The sequence below is a fragment of the Sminthopsis crassicaudata genome, chromosome X (assembly GCF_048593235.1).
Source record: "Sminthopsis crassicaudata isolate SCR6 chromosome X, ASM4859323v1, whole genome shotgun sequence".
Classification (NCBI taxonomy): Eukaryota; Metazoa; Chordata; class Mammalia; order Dasyuromorphia; family Dasyuridae; genus Sminthopsis; species Sminthopsis crassicaudata.
Window position 1 is genome coordinate 24,900,903 of NC_133623.1, and position 18,056 is coordinate 24,918,958.

General features: G+C 37.7%; 1 long non-coding RNA gene across 1 annotated transcript in view; it reads left to right on the plus strand.

Annotated features, from left to right (window-relative positions):
• Window positions 1-3,552: 3,552 nt before the first annotated feature.
• LOC141548429 (uncharacterized) overlaps window positions 3,553-18,056 on the plus strand; it is an 85,635-nt gene continuing 71,131 nt past the window's right edge. The window contains exon 1 of the long non-coding RNA XR_012483940.1: window positions 3,553-3,731. This is a non-coding gene — a long non-coding RNA (uncharacterized LOC141548429). The remainder of the gene's footprint in view (window positions 3,732-18,056) is intronic.

The window sequence follows — 18,056 nt, forward strand, 5'->3', positions numbered from 1 at the left end:
ACTGGACCCCTGTTGCCTCTAGGTTAAAATACAACAGCATTCTAACCAGGATAAGATATGTAAACTCTTCTGCTTGGTATTGAAAGGCCTTCACAATCTGGCTAAAACCTGCCTCTCCAGTCTTATTGTCCATTATTCCCTCTCATGTACTCTACATTTCAACTAAACTGACCTCCTTGCTATTCCTTCATCTTGGTACTCCATCCCCTACTTTTCTGCCCTTGCCCAGGCAATGACCCTCCTCTTCCCTGCTACCTCTTAAAACTTCATTCATGTTTTACCTCCTAGAAGAAGCCTTTCTCCATCCCCTTAGTTAATGGAAGATATTCTCGTCCTATCTGTCAAAGAATTATGTGCACTTGTTGGGGTATTCCATAGAATTTAGGCTCCCTAAGGTCAGGGCCCAGTTTTTTGTTCCTTTTTCATCCATAGTACCTAACACATTGACTTGTATATAGTATAATTATATGTACACACACACACTTATTTGGATTGGTTATGAGATAATGTATGTAAAGCAGTATCCAAGTCTTAAAGCAATTATGTTTGTTAGATATTATATTTCTTTGTATGCATCTATCTATATATAGGTATATATTTGTGTGTGTATATATGTGTGTATGTGTGTGTGTGTGTGCGCGTGTATATAGATATACATATACCCTTATATGAAAATAGACCCAATGTCCAGAAGACCTGGTTATAAATCCTGCCTCAGACCCATCCTGGCTGTGTGACTCTTCATAAGTCAGTTAGCCTCTCAGTGCCACCATGTAACTAATACTTTAAGTTTCAGAGAAGATACTGACTTGTTTTGAAAGAGGGAGTTTCCTCACATGGGAATTACTTATGCCAATAAGATCACATCCCTAGTCTCTGTCCCTGTCCCTATAGAATAAATATCACTAGTTAGGATTGTGATAACAGCTAAAGGAGTGTCCAACAAGAAAATTACAGAGATTTTTTGCCTTTAGGGGTCCACTGATTGATTTCTGCTTCCACATTTTGCTTCCTCTGTTTTCTCTAAGCTTTAGAACTTCCGAGGAGGTAATGAGCAGCCGAGGTATGTGTTGTCTCCAGGGCTGGGTTCTTTGTAGGCCTGGCAGATTGTGTTTCAGGCCAGAGGGATAGCTGGATTGGCTTCTCTTCCCCTCCTCTCTCCCAAATACAGGCTTGGCTTTCTTGTAGTCTCTTGGAGCCACTTGAGGCTAAAACCCACTAGCACGATCTCATCACCCTCTCCATTCCATATTTGTGGGTGTTCCATTTATTTGGATCTCGGTTTCCTAATCTGTAGGATTGGGTGAAGAATCTGGGTAGTGCCCATTTCACAGCATTATTGTGAATCAGATGCCTAGATAGGATCTTCCAGGGTTGGAAGAAGAACCAGAGCTCTCTCCCTTGACTCCCCACAGTGGTGGCAATCTTTCTGAATTCCTCTGCCTAAATGCCATTGTGAACTACCTGCGAGTTGTCATGTTTCCTTAGCGTTCCCCGTGACACCGTTCATTGATGGGACCTGTGGTTCGAGTTGACTAATCCACAGTTCCTTAGAACATAAATGTTCTGGTGATATGGGTACATGCTTTTGGGAGCAGAGCATTTTGTTTTGTAATGAAATCCTACAAAAGAGGATCAGATCATAGACTTAATCCACAGGGGACCTTTGGAGTCATCTAGTAGAACCCCTTCTTTTAAAAAGTGAGGAAACTGAGGTCCAGAGAGCTTAAGTGACTCGCCTCGGGCAATTTTGAAGGAAACTTTGTCTCTGGCCCAGGACAATATTTTTCTAATTACTCTCCTGTCTGTTGCTTAAGTGTCTCGTTTGAAAGTAACTTTTTAAATTCAGCAAAAAGGAGATAGCTTTAATATTTTAGAAGAACTGCCAATACAAACAACTGTCAACAGATGTGTAAAGTAATATCTTTTTAGAAAATCATGTGAAACCCTTTCTGTAAAAGGTGATGTCAGCTCCCTAGAAGAACTATATATTTTTTCTAAATGAAATGAAAACCTCATGGACTCCCGATTTAAAACTGGAGAAAAGTATGCTTTTGAAACTAGCCCCACAGGGAGGCCATGTCTTTATTTTCTAGTTTTAATTTTAAAGCAATAAAGAAGTGTAAGTGATTGGATAGTCACCTAATAAGACAAACTAATATTAATAACTTTAAGAAGCTCAGGTATACAAGCATCTTCATCAACATGCAAGAAATACAAATACTTTCAAATGGTACTTGGCCAACTGAAACTAGAAGTTTTGTGGACTGTGGTCATAATAAAAAGAATTAACTTGCATCTTAAGGTTGTAAAAGATTTAACTTTTCAGAGTGATTTCATCCTGGGACACAGGAAAGTCTGTCTCTGTGGTATTATCTTAGTTTCCAAAGTTTCCTTTTGACTACACTGAATTACAAACTGTAAATAGAAAATCAAATCGTGTTTGGTAAAGGATAAGGAGAAATAGCCAGTGATTTAGTAAGAAACCCAGTTTAACTTATGACTTTTCCCACCTTACAGATGAGGATAGTTTGCTTCAGATTTAAAAACCAGTGCAACAGTTCAAAATTAGCAAATAACCATCTGGCTTGGGGGGCTGGACACCTTCAGGGGCTATAAATCCAAATCCCAGGCCCATTAACAAGGGATTACCCTAAAAAACCAGCTCTCTCTGGAAAGAAATGTAAAAACAAGGTAAAACGGGAAAGGGACTTCCCTGTGAGCCCCACCTCTAGGTTTGTGTTTGGCAACATGGGGCCTAACTGGAGGGCCCCAGAGCCAGGGAAATCTTGGCCTGACTTTGTTTGCCCCCTTTCTCTCCCCATCTCCTGTTCCCCTGCCACTTAAAATCCTAAGACCTTAGATTTGGAGCTGGACTGAACCTTAAGAGATTTTAAGAGGCTGAGGAGCAGGAGATGGGGAGAGAAAGGAGGTGAACAAAAGTCAGGCCATGATTATATACGAGGTAGCTGAGGCATAGAGAGATTAAGCAACTGTCTGGGGTTACACAGCAAGTCAGTGTCTGAGGTGAAATTTGAACCTGGAGCTTCAGAGCTCTAAATCCAGTTCTCTATCAACTCCATCACAATGGGTTCTACCCCTAGCTCCACCTTCTTGCAATCCTGTGAGATAAGTACTATAGGTGTTATTTCCCCAATTTTACAGAAGAAATGGAGGCTCAGAGAAGTGCTTAACTGTTGTGACAGAGCTAGTAGAGTGTCAAATTGAGAACTGAACCCCCAGGTCTTTTTGGCTTCAAGTTTTCACAACCCCTTCCGCTTCTCTGCCACCTTCTTGCTGCTGTAGGGACTGGCAGGAAAGAGGCCAATTTATAGGTGGCCCTCAAGTGAAAGTTGTCTAGGCCTAGACTGAAGTTGTTTCCCTCCCACTGAAGACTGGCCTTGGATTCAGCTTAGAATGTGATTTTCATGACCAAGACTTGGTTGCTAATTAATAGAATGATGACTTCAGCACCAAAAGAGACCTTGGTGGTTTTAGTCCAACTCTCTCATTTTACAGAGGAAGAACCTGAGGTCCCGAGACAGAGGAAGGGGACACAAGTGGAAACTGTGAGAAGTGAAGTTACTCCAGGTTGTCTTTTTATACTCACAACAAGGAGGCTTTCCCATTCATCCTTGAAGCCTCTCTGAAGCAGTGTGGACTCTGGCACGTAGAAGTCTTTGGAATTTGCTTGGTCCTATTCCCCCTTCTCTCTTCACAAGGTACTAGAGGTGAGTTCCCATTCCAAGTGGGACTGTGGCTGACATGGATTGAACTGACTCTGGGGGAAGCCACTTCAGAGAGACCTTTTTGTATTCTTGGTCTTCCAAGGTTCTTTTGAGAACAAAGATTTTGAAAATTGCAAAAAGTCTCTTAAAGAGACTTCTGAGGCTGTGGATCCTGTTCCTCTCATTCTACTTGGGAGGTGAAGTGACTTCTCAGGATTCATACTTAAGGCTGTGAATTTCTGTGTTCTTCTCATGGAGCCCTCTTGTTGCCTGCCTAGTCAGTGTCCAGGCTTGGCTTGCATTAACTGAGCTAGCCATGTCTTTAGGCAAGTAATAGAGTCGAGAAGACATTGGGCTGGGAGGCAGTTTCAGCAGCACTGAATTGGATTGTGATCCAGCTGTGTTGGTTCTCATTGGTCTTGGCTTGAATTGAGGACTTTGGTGTTAATGGGCTGTAGTATATTGACATGGGTAAAAAAAAATAAATTGACATGTGGAACATTATCAAAGCTGCTGATGAAATCAGTAGGAAGGCAGATGACTTGGTATTAGTAGGTCTTAAACTGTTTTACAAATGAGTAATTATGAAAATCTCATCTTGGATGAAAAATGGAAATTGAAGCATTAGTGGAATAGATTAAGCAAGACCTATAAGCAAACATGCACAGCAATCTGGTGTTTAAACACAGAGACTTTGTTCTATGAGAATTGGTGGCAAATCTAGACAGTAGCTTGGCAGAAAATAGGCTTTGACAAGTACCTAATGCTTCAGAATTGCCTTGGCAAATCATCTCAATATAAAAATTCACAAACAGATTGAAGAGAGTGGGAGGTTATTTGGCAGCTATAGCTAAGAAGGAAAACTTAGGGTTAGATAGAAAAATTTGTAAGCAGATACATGATCAATACACTAATGTCCCACTTCTTCACTTAGCCCAATTCTCCTAACCTCCTCCTCTATCTAATCTTAGATATACACAGAGATGGTTTTAACCTTAACCTTGACCTTGCCACTACATACAGATGGTCTACTCGTCAAGAATCCTGAATTTCTTTTAGTTGATCATAATCCTTTATTCTTCCATTTTTCCCTTTGCTTCACCTGAACCTTCAATCCCTCTTTCCCTTAGTACTTTCCTAAGCCTCTTCTGGCTATTGTTTCTTTTTCCTTGGTGAACAAGTTCAACTTAACTCTCTAGTCTCCTCTCCTCTCCAACTTTTTGTTTCCTTGTCCCACCACTAATCATATCTTGTTGAATCCCAACCCTGGATTAACCCTACAACCCACATTCTCCTCTTCAACTCGTGCTCTGAATGGAGATGGACCAAGTCGTGAAACTTGGCTTACTGGATCCACTACAAATTTGGTTTATCTGATGGAATGTTGCACTTGGAATCCAAAAGACCTGATTTTGAATCCTTCCTTAGATACTTACTAGCTGTGTTATTCTGGGCGAGCCGTTTGACCTTTTTTACCCTTAGTGTCATCATCTCTAAACTGGCAATAATAATAGCCCCTGTGTCATAAGGGTATCGTGAGGATTCAGTAAAATAATTAATGTGAAACTCTGATTCCTATACTCAATTCAGCATGTAGGTTATTTCTTCTTTACAAAAATTTCAATAAAAGTAATATCTCCCTTTCCATCTTTCTGTCTACTGTAATATGTCTTTTGTGCCTCTTTATATGAGTTAATTTACTCATATGTAACCCTAACCCTCTTCTTCCAGTGTAGTCTTTTCTCATACTTAATTTGGTTTGTTTTTTGATATTTTATCAAAGTCAATTTATACATCTATCCTTTATCTATATGTACTTCTAATAGTGATATAGTTCCTGAATTACAAATATCACCTTCCTGCATAAACAGTTTGACCTTATTGATTACCTTGTGTTTTCTTTTTCCCGTTTATCTTTTTATGCTTCTCTTGAGTCCTGGATTTGAAAATCCAATTTTCTCTTCGGCTCTAGCCTTTTCATGAAGAATGTTTGAAAGTTCTTTATTTAATATTCTTTTTTTTTTCTCCTAAAGGATTATGCTCAGTTTCTCTGGGTATGTGATTCTTGGTTATAATCCTTGCTCCTTTACCTTCCAGAATATCTAATCTCTCAATTCCTTTCTAATCTCTCAGTTCTAATCTCTCAAATCCTTTCATAGAAGAGATCCTTTGTAATCCTGACTGTGCCTCTATGCTATTTTATTTGTCTCCTTCTGGTTGCTTGCAGTATTTTCTCTTAGACCTGAGAGTTCTGGAATCTGGCTATAATATTCTTGGTAGTTTTCATTTTGGGATCTTTTTCAGGAGATGAGAGGCAGATTCTTTCAATTTTTATTTTATTCTCTGACTCTAGAATATCAAGGCAGTTTCTTGAAATGTGATGTCCAATTTTTAAAAATGGCTTTCAGGTAATCCAGTAATTACCTCTCCTGGATGTGTTTTCCAGGTTGTTTTTCCAGTGAGATAGTTCACATTTTCTCCATTTTTAAATTTTTAAAAAAAAATTTTGTTTGCTGTGCTGGAGCTTTGGAGTTCATGGCACCTTCCAACTGATTTGCTGCACTGAGTGGGAACATTTGCAGTTGGCGTGTTGTGCCTGGACCATGGGATCTTACAGCTCCTTTGTTTTCCCTTTATCTGAGTGAGACATATCTTTCCTACAGGTCTGTAGGAAAGACCTTCTAAGTTGTCTTGGGCTAGAAAATTGTTTCCTCATTTTGAGATATTATTTTATAGTAGTTTGGATGTGAATTTGGAAGAATTCAGGTGAGTTCCTGACTTTACTTCACCATCTTGGCTATTTTGAACACAAGTTATAGATGTTTAAAAAAAGTTAAAGATTTACATTAATAGATATCAAAGACATTAGCTAGATAAGGAAGCAATGTGACAAAGTGATACTGTAATTTATTTATAAAGTTTTTTTTTTAAACATGCCTTTAAATATCCTTTCCCAACATCCTCCAGTAGATTACCATGGTATGAAAGTGACCCTATGCCCTCTCAGAGGCTGTGAGAGACTATATTTCTGTCCTTTGAGAACCAACCTAGCTAAATTCACAAAGGTTTATGTCACTGGTCATCCAGTGATTTAATTAAACAAACATTTATTAAGCATTGATGTGCTTAATTCTTGGTGCAAGGGATACAAAGGCATATGTCTCCTGTATGGCTATGGCACAAACTCTGCTTTCAGGGAAATTACAATCAAATAAGAGGAAAGATCTTCATTCAGGGAACTATTAGGCAGAAGAGTGTGGCTAATATAAAGAAAAGATGTAGGAAAAAGGTAGGTAGGAATTTGAGGATAGATAATTAGCTGTTTGAAAAGGGAGACATGATGGTATTGTGGGAAGATGATGGGGGATAGAAGAGAATGGGACAAGGATAGTAGTATATTTTAATGTAGCTGGAATTTCGAGCATGTGAAGAGAAGTTCCATGAGGTAGAGCTGTAAAGGTACATGGGAACCAAATTGGGGAATGGCTTGAATGTCAGAATTTGATGATGACTTTTTAAAAAGTTTAATAACTCTCGAATCTGCATGTATAAGTAGGTCCTTTCCCCTCTCAGATCACACACTCTTTTAAAAAATTTATTCAAGCCTTTTATTTTTGAAACACATGCATGGTTAATTTTTCAACATTGACCCTTGCAAAATCTCCTGTTCCAATTCCCCCCCCCCCCAGATGGCAAGTAATCCAATATATGTTAAATGTGGTAAAAATATTTGTAAAATCCCATATATGCATACATATTTATGCAATTATCTTGCTGCACAAGAAAAATCAAATGAAAAAGGAAAAAAATGAGAAAGAAAAGAAAATGCAAGCAAACAGCCACAAAAAGAGTGAAAATGCTATGTTGTGATCCACACTCAGTTCCCCCAGTTCTCTCTTGTTGTGGGTGGCTCTCTTCATCACGAGATCATTGGAACCGGCCTGAATCAAAAGATCATGCTTTCTAAGGCTCTGACTTAAAACATCTTTATACATAGACATACGTCTAGTAGCTGGTGAATGTCAGGGTCAGGATATGAACTTCCTGTCTGCAGATCCAGCATTCTTTCCATTATCCATGGACTGATCATTGTATCCATCCAATCCTTCTTCAAGAAGTTTTGTTAAACATTTCCTATGATGTTAGCAAAGGTATTTGAATCAGAATATAAAACATTTGATACAGGACAACACAAGCACAACAATGTCATTTGTTGAACTGAAATGTTCTTTCTCTGATTAGACTTTGGCACCTTCAAAGAGCAATTGCGATTAAATTGTTCCTTCTATTGAGAATTCTAGCTCTAAGGGTTTTCATAAAGTAAGAAGAGTTTCATTTTTTCCTTTTTTTTTTTTTTCCCCACCGAAGACAGTTGTCATGTACAGAATGGATTTCCCCAGGCCTTTTTAAGTGGCTGTGTTGAGTCACTGTTGTGCTTGTGTGGGATGCGGCTGGAGGGTAGAGGTTAATGTTATTGCTCGAGTTCCCCTGAAGAGCTCTGCACTTGTGATTAATCCACATGGCCTGGGTTTCTTTTCTAGTTTCATTTAATTCATGACCTCTGGGACCTGCTGAAGAAGTTGCAAATTAAATGAGTCACACAACTCAAAATAGCACACAGTTGTGGGATACTCTGGCCCAGAGAGAATAAAGTACAAGTGTGAGATTTTTAACTTTGTTCTTAACTAGTTTTCTTAAATGTGGATCACCTACTTGCTCTTATATTGCTAAGGTTCTAGTCTTAGTCCTTCTATGACAATTCTGCCAGGTTATAAATCGTAAGTGGCTTTTGTGTAAGGTACTTGTCAATTACAACAGACAGATGCCTAGAGGCCCCCTGTCTTTGATATCATGAATTTCCCGCAACTTCTTACCACCATAGGAAAAGGTGGAAAGCAGGTCTTTCCCAAGCCAAAATAGGATGGTCAGGTTCTTTTCCATGAGGGCTACAGGGTTCTCTATATCATCCAAGATATAGAAAACAAAATACCTAGAGAGTATTGTGTTCTTCTAGTACCAACAGCCTCTCTTCAGTACCCATTAATTCCTTGACTGGGGAGAAGAGTAACCGAATAATCTTGATACCATGAGACATGAATGACCCTGAGAGACATATAGTGTGGTAGAGAGTACAATATACTTAAGGTAGAAAGATCTGGGTTCAAATCTTGCTGTTCCAATCCCTGGGAAACTCACTTGACCATTCTATGTGTCAATTTTCTCATCTGTAATGGAGATAATGATACCATCTATGTCCACAGGCTTGTGTGACTTTTAAATGAAATAATATCTTTGAAATTTTTTCCAAACCTTAATACTAAATAAGTGTGAACATGTATTTTGATGACCCAAGTAAGTGTGTATATATTCTTTAATTTTAGAAGTTTTTGAGGAGGGAGTAGCTATGGAAGAATGGAGAAAGGTCAAGATTTATAATTAATGATAACAGTAATAATATGTAACATTCTGCATAGCACTTAAAAGTTTGCAAAGTGCTTTACATACATTGTTAGCTCACTTGATCTTTATAACCGTCCTGCAAGATAAGTGCTATTATGCCCATTTTATAGATGAGGAAACTGATAAAGAGATTGTGACTTCCTAGAGTCACACAGCTGGTATGTGTCACAGGAATAATTTGAACCCCAGTTTTCCTCTAAACACTTCAGCCCTGGTTCCTGAAGGTGCTGTCTTCTAATTATTTTAGTAACTAATCAGGGAATACAACCCTCTGGTAAGTTGACCAAAATGATTTCATAGATCCAAGGGCAAAGACAATTGTTTGATGCGGTCCTAAGTACGGAGAGACTTATTTTAGTTAAAGCTTACTAATTTGTTTCTAGATGACATCATCAGTGTTTTAATTTAGCTTTCAGTTGTAGATGGTCACACTAAATTCAAAATACCATTTGTCCCACCAGGAAAACCTACATAATTGTTTTCATAAATAGTATAGTGAAATGATCCTAACCAGAAATTTCTCTGAGGCTAATAGTTTTCAACATTTTCCGTTGCAAAACCTTGTGTTCTAAATTTTTCTTGCTTCCTTTTCCCCTTCTTCCTCCTCCAAACATCAAGTAATTCAGCATATATTAAACATGTGCAATTCTTCTATACATATTTCCTCATTTTTCATGTTGCACAAGAACAATCAGATCAAAAAGGAAAAAAAAATGAGACAAAAAACAAAAATCAAGCAAACAGCAACAAAAAGGTGAAAAAAAAAAGAAAAACTATGTTGTGATTCAGTCCCCACAGTCTTCTCTTTAGATGCAGATAGCTCTTTCCATCACAAGTCTATTGGAACTGGGCTGAATCACCTCGTTGTTGAAAAGAGCCACATCCATCAAAATTGATTATCACATCATCTTGTTGCTGTGTACAGTGTTTTGGTTCTATACACTTCACTTGGCCTTAGTTCATATAAGTCTCTCCAGGCCTTTCTGAAATTATCCTGCTGATCGTTTCTTATAGAAAAATAATATTCCATAGCATTCATATATCATAACTTATTCAGTCATTCCCCAACTGATGAACATCCACTCATTTTCCAATTTCTTGCCACTACAAAAAGGACTGCTACAAACATTTTTTACATGTGAGTCCTTTTCCCTGTTTTATGATCTCTTTGTAATACAATAGATACTTTTCTTTTTAACAGCATGCTCCAGTGGAAAGAGTACTGGGTTTGGAAGCAGAGGAGATTGAACTCTTCTATCTAAGGACCCTTCTAGTTCCAAAGTCCTAGGGATTGTTCTTCCAAGCTTATTAAGCTGGATTTGGAGGTCTCCTTTCAGTTTTCCTGCTTTTTGTTTGTTTTCATATATAACATGTCCCACCAAGATCATCCCTAATTCTCTGTCCTCCTTGGTATATTAATTTTATTTTTATTTTTATTTTTTACACATAATGATGAAAAATCTTTAGATCTTAAGCTTGTCTGTGCTCAACCCTCCATTTATCAAGTACCAGCCAGATATAAATTCACTCCCAAACAATTGGTTGAGTGGACTTCTATTTTAAACTGACGAATAGTCACCAACTGTATGTTTTCTGTCTCGTTGCTACCATAGTATCATAGGAGCATAGTTTTAAATATGGAAGCTGACTTTGGAGCTCATTGGGTCCAGCACCCTCATTGAATAGAGGGAAAAACCAAAGACTGGAAGTTAAATCACAAAGGAATTAAGTGACAGAGCTCGAATTCAAACTCATGTCTGTCCTCCAACTCTAATCCTAGTGTTCTTTCCATTCTGCATGGGACTATATCCTATCAACATAAATCTCACCATACAGTTGAATCCATTCAATGCTATATCAAGGGAATGAATAATGAAAACATCCTTTCTCCATTACACTGAATGGACCCAGCTTATCTTACTGAGGCAATTTTCCAGGTTGAATCTGACCTTCCATCACTGAATCAGCAGTTCTGATGTGCTATAGAAAATATACTGGAGAGCTTCAGGGTCTAGCAGCTGACAGTTTGGCCAGGGTGTAAATTCTGCAAGATGAGTGCACTGAGAGGTTCTCACTGAATAATCTAAGAGGAAAAGAGGGACAAAATAAAGTGAGGCACAATGCTACAAAAGCCATTTTGAGAGCTGAAAAACAGAGACTTGAAAGTGAGATTAAAAAGCAAAATTAAATTAAAATTTTAAAAGGGAAAAGCCGTAGCAGCTTAGGAATGGAGAATTCAGCCAGAAAAACGAGACCCCCTTGCTGAACTGTCTCCTCAACAGCATGCTGGGAACAGAGCAATCTTCTTTGAGGAAATTCTTGTTGAATTTTTTTTTTACCATCAGAAGGTCGCCATAGCCATGTAACCACAAATGAGCCCGGAAGGAAAGAGGTGCATGAAATCATTATCTCAAAACATCAGGGTGAGGGAAAGGGGTCTGGCTCTTCTTAATGGGTGGAACAGACTCATTGTCATTTGGATTTACTCAAAAGGAGATCTGGGAGGATGAGAAAAGGTGTGGATCCATGTTTCCCCATGATGACAGGGTGAGAATACAGCTCCAGGAACCTGAAGAGGTGAAGGTGCCAGGCTTCAGCTACAGCTGTGTATGGAAACTGTAAACAATTATATTCATTATTATTATACCAGTCATTCTAAACTGATCTTATTTGGGGTCAATTTAGAAGTGAATGTGAATATTTTTATGTTTCCTCTGAGATCCTCCTGGAAATTGTTTCACTTTATAGAGTCATTATGCTCTGAAAAATCAATATTGTGTAGTTTTAATTGCCTTTTCACATCTTAATCAATTGATAAACATTTATTAAGTGCTTACTCAGTGCCAGCTACAGTATCTAGTGCTCTACTCCCTTGGTTCCCTGTGACTTCCAGAGTCAAATACAAAATACTGTTTGGCCCTTCATAGTCTTGCCTCCTCCTACCCTTCCAGTCTTCTCACACCTTACTCCCCAACATGTACTCTTTGATCCAACAGCACTGGTGTCGCAAACAAGACATTCCATCTCTCAGCTCTGGGCATTTTCTATGGCTTTCTCCTATGCTTGGAACCTTTTCCCTCCTTTTCCTTTGCTCCAACTATTGACCTTTCTTAAATCCTAAATAAAATCCTGCTTTCTAAAGGAAGCTTTCCCCAACCCTTTTGAATTCTAGTGCCTTTCGTCTTTTAATTATTTCTTATTTATTCTGTATGTAACTTGTTTGTACATATTTGTTCTCTTGTTTCATTAGATTGTGAGCACCTTGAGGGTGGGAATTGTTTTTTTTTCTCTTTTTGTATCCTCATTGTTTAGCACATGGCCAGATACATAGTAGGCACTTACTAAATATTTATTCATTGACTGGGAAAGCAAAGACAAAAATGTATCCTTTCAGTAACAGAAGGAAGTCTGAGTGAAGATGGTTGACCAAAAATAGCTGCATTTTGTTTTCAGTTGCATTGGTTGATGAGCCAAATAAAAGGGAAAGGGGACTTTGAGGTGCCTGCTCCTTGGAATAGAAAAAACAGATGAACATGGGGAGGGGAGTAGGGTGTGAGGAGGTACATGAGCCATAGGCTCATTGGCCATTTGTTTTTACACTGACATTCTGCTACACCATGGGCTGCACAGAAGCAAGTGGTACCTGCAAAATCTTTAGGGGTTGGGGATGGATGTGCCCCGAGTTCATTTGGCAGAATGCAAACAGAAGATGGGAACGGGAGATCACATATACAGACTTGGAAGGGACCTTAGTGACCCTCTAGTCCAAGATGAACTTGGCTACTTGAACAAGGCTTCCTTTTACTGCAAAGCCAACAGGTTTTTTTGTTTGTTTGTTTGTTTGTTTGTTTTGGAAAGCCTTCCAATGATGAAGAGCTCACTATCTTTTAAAGTTACCCAGTGCATCCTTATATTAATATGATTTTTCATGTCAAATGGAATTTTTAAAAAGCTTGAATAAAATGTTGGATTGATTATAGGGGCCTATATACAGAGGATATACATCCTGTAGAAAGGCCAGCTATACATCTAGGTTTATTGAATGGTAAAGTCCTAGTAGCGTACTGGTTAAGAACTCATCTTCCAGAAACTTTGCCATTTTCAGTTTTGTCCTCTTCACAATCAGTCATTTGAAATATCTTATGTTTGAAATAAACTGCCTCATTCACATCTGAGAGAGATACACTTTTGACAGGCTCTGTAATTGTAGAATATGGACTTTCATAAGTACTGAAGTGAGATTACATGGCATAGTGGGAGAAACACTGAATTTGAGTCAGGAGGCTTGTAATCCAAGTTCAGCTGTGCTGCTAACGAGCTGGGCAAACTTGGTTCCTTTAACCCTAGGCTTCATTTTTTTTTTTTATTTGTGTAATTATGGAAATGGCCAAGTTACAGATTCTTAACCTGGGATCCTTGGTTTTTTGTTTTTTTTTCCCATTACATTGTAATCGGTTTTTTTTTTTTTTTTTGTATTTTATTTGATGTATTTAGAACATTCTGAAAAGGGGTTAATAAGCTACTTTTAGCTGCCAAAGAGGTCCAGGATATGCAAAATGATTAAGAGCTCCAGGGCTACATGAAATCACACTTCCTTCCTATTCTAAAATAATCTATGAATCCAAGATATACCCTTTTAATTCTTACTACTTCTGAATTCAAGGATGTGATCAATTCTAAAATATCTTAAATAAAAAAGGGACAGAGAGAGAAGACCTGCCTCATCTCACTTGCTACCAATGGAAAAATATTTTTCTACTTATTTGCTCTTTTTTTTTTTTTTTTTTTAAAGCCAGAGAACTTCTCAAGTATCATCCAGTATTCTAAATCAAATACGAGTTGCATCAGACAGCTTAAGTATTTCTGTTTTAATTTGGTTCACTAGTCCCACGTGTACTTTTTTAAAGAGTAAATTAAACATGCATAATTAAATTATGTAACAAGGTTTAAGAAAGACGGTAGGAGTGCTGGTAGGGGTAACACAACATAGAATTTTGACCTTGACTAGATATATTACCAGAAGACTTGGCATGAATATTTTGGAGATAACTGAAGTTTTTTTTTTTTTAACAAAGGACTTTCAAGTTGAATTGATTTCTGCCCCTCCCAAAAAAACTTTATAGTCATTTATGGGTATTTGCAGGGTGTATAGAAGAAATCAAAAGGAATCTTGTTTGTGTTCTGGTATCAGATCTCAGACTTCCTTCATCAGGAACAATGGAGCTCACTCACTAGATAGAATTGGGTGAATAGCAATCAAACTGCTTAGGACTACATGCATCTGAACGTGTCTCCCAGCATAGCTCCCTGGGAAACATTTTGCCTGGGTTCTGAAGCAGCAGCCCAAGCCTACAAACACACCCTCATAGAGACCCCCAGGACACAGACACCTAACACATGTGCTTCTGGTTGTCTTGTTGCAGCTGGTTAAGCATCCAGGCACACACATCATAAAGCCACAAGAGTACAAAGCATTTGGGTTAGCTTATATGGCTATTCCATTTATTTGAATCTCATTTGTCCTTTGTTTCCAATCTCTTTCAAATACTGTGCATCACTACTGCCAATGAGTTTGAAGGGTATACCAGCCCTACTCCTTAGCACCATCTGTGCCTAAATATCCATCATTTTATAACTCAGGTGGGAGCAGACACTGCCAGAGCCCATCTCTAGCCCTCAGCCCCCCAGCTGGGTTAATGTTCCTCAGGCCCTGAACTGGTTTCTCTGTGCTCGCAGCTCTCTGTTCAGTTAACTTAGGGTTAACAAGAACATCTATTTTGGTTTTGCTTTTGTTGTTTAGGATCTTTCTAAAAGATTGGACTATCTTGTTGAGTTTAATCCATGTAACATAATTGAATATTTTTTGATAGCTGGGGATCTTTGCCTTGGCGAAGTCATCATTCTGAACACTAATTCTCATTGTCCAGGTCTTTAAATTACTTTAAATTACTCCTTGACAACAAGCAATCTCTTTCCTCAAATTTCTCAAAGTATTTGGTCTGGATTTTTCTTCATCACTTTCCAATTTATGTCATACCTAGGTTTGTGCATGTCTATTCTTTCTTCTATAGTCTTCCTCCTTTTGCTCCTCCCATAAACTGAGCTTCTTTGTAGGTGACAGTTGCATTTGAATTATGAAAGGTGGAAGCCAGTTTGCAAAGGGTTTTAAATAGTGAGTGGAAAGGAAGTAGAAGTACCAGGATGACTTTTTGATGAGTTTAGTGCGAGCTATAGGATGACAGGATCTAGTGATAGTTTTTTTTTTGTTTGTTTTGTTTTTTTTAAAGACTGGAGGGATTTGAGAGTATAGGTAGCAGGGAAGAGATCAGTAGATAGAGACAGATTAAATGGGGATGATAGGTACTCTGATGAAGATGGGAAGGAATGAGATCAAGGGTACATATAGAAGGGTTGGCCTTGTCAAGTGGAAGGCACATCGAGTCATCAGATACTGGAATGAAGGGGAAGATAGTGGAAGATGATGTAAGAGTTATGTGGGAAGAAGGACCTTCCTGGTGTTTGGCTCCAGTTTTTGAAAATGAATCATGAAATAAGGTTCTCAGCTGAGAGGACTGGAGGAAAGGGGGACCATGGAAAACTTCAAGAGAGAAGAAATTTTTTAATTAGGTGGAAACATTAGAATTGCTTTGCTGTGATGATAGCCCAATTGATGTTAACTAAGATAAAATTTTAAGGGGCATAGCACAATTTTGTGACTTCTTCCCATTTGCTTCAGCAGAATATGAGTTGAAGTAATATAGGCAGATGGTAGGAATAATCCAGGTTTGGGATGTGACAAGATATGATTGATAAGGTAACAAAATTCTAAATAGAGTAATTGTTTGGAGTTAAACTAGTTGGTTCTCCAATGGTTCAAGATGGTGTAGAGAGGAGAGTATAGTTAGAGCAGGGACAATGGTCTGAGGTAACACAAACAGATTGAATGCCACAATTAAGATAAAGAATAGGGTTAGGAGAAATGAGGTATAGGGAGAGACAGAAAGATTATGATCAGATAAAGGAAATTCAGAGTTCTTAAATAAGAAAGTGGAACGCTTATAGCATACAGCAAGATCGTGGATATGGCCATCTCTGTGTGTAAGTAAGGTGGTGGAAAGAAGTAGGTTATGGTTGTTGAATGTAACTATGTTGTGGCTACAATACAAACTTTAATCGGCCTTAGAGCTTGTTTTTTTTTAATTAAATGTTACCTTTTATTTGTTAAAATTTTAAAAAAATTCCATTCTAAATTATCTCCTTTCTACTCGTTCCCCTGCTCAAGGAGAAAGCAAGAAATATCATATTCATTATACACATGAAGTCATGTAAAACATATTTCTTCATTAACATTGTTCCAAATAAAAAACCCCAAGAAAATATGCTCCAGGATGTACTCTCAATTGATCCTCTCTCTGGAGGTATATCTCATTTTATATTATTAGTTCTTTTGGAGTTACATTGAATTCTTATAGCTATTAGAGTTACTAAGTCTTTTACAGATGATTATAATATTGTTGTTATTTTGTAGGTCTTTCTCTTGGTTCTACTCACTTCACTTTGCATTTGCTCATGTAAGTCTTCCCAGGTTTTTTCTGAAACTATCTCTTTCGTCATTTCTTATAGTGAAATAGTGCTATCATCCCATTCATATACCTTAAATTATTTAGCCATTCCTTAGTTGATGAGCATTCTCTCAATTTCCAATTCTTTGCCACAACAAAAACTGCTGTTGTTTTTCAAATTTTGATAAAATTTAGTTTCTCTAATGATTTAGAACATTTTTTTTATAGACGATTATTTTAATTTTTTTCTTTACTAAAACCTGCCCTTTCACATCCTTTGACCTTTTATGACTTGGAGAATGCTTCCTATTTTTATGAATATGACCCAGTTCTCACTCTGTATATTTGAAAAATGAGACCTTTATCAGAGAAATTTATGGTAAATTCCCCCCCCCAATTTCCTTCTTTTCTTCTAATTTTGGCTACATTGGTTTTGTTTGTGCAAAACCTTTTTAATTTAATGTAATAAAATTATGTTTGGCTGTGAACCCTTCATCTTTACATAGATTTGACAGGTAATTTCTTCCATACTCCCCTAATTTACTTATGATTTTACCCTTTATGTCTAAATCACATACACATTTTAAGCTCTATCTTGGTATATGCCATGAGTTGCTGGTCTGTGCCTAGCTTCTGTACATTACTCTCCAGTTTTCCCAGCAGTTTTTGTGCTATAGTTCTTGCACACCGCTGGGATCTTTGGGCGTATTAAACATTAGGCTGCTGTGTTGATGTGTTTCTGAATCTAATCTATTCTTTTGGTACATGATCTATTCATTTGGTAAACTGCTTTTTTTTTTATTGGTTTAGTTTTTGATATGGTCAATTATGCTGATAGTTTTCTTGGTAATTGAGCCAAGCTCTGAATTCTTAATATAAGTCTCATCTGGTCATACTATATGAGCTTTGTAATAATATTGCTGTAGTCTTCTTGCTAGTATTTGGGGTTTTTTTTAACATCAATATCCATTAGGTAAATAGGTTCATAGTTTTCTTTCTCTGTTTTTTCTCTCCCTGTTTTAGTTATAAAAACCATATTCATGGGGCAACTAGGTGGCCCCAGAGTCAGGAGAATTCAAATCCAGACACAATATACCAAAATTTGTGAGCTACAGCCAAAGCAGACATTTAGCATGGACTAGCTGTGGGACCCTGGGCAAGTCACCTAAACTGATTGACTCACCCCAAATAAACAAATAAATAAAACAGATTTGTGTCATATAAGAAATTTGGTAGGACTGCTTCTTTCTTTTTTTTTTCCTCTGAAGTTTTTATGGCATTGGAATTAATTATTCTTTAAATGTTT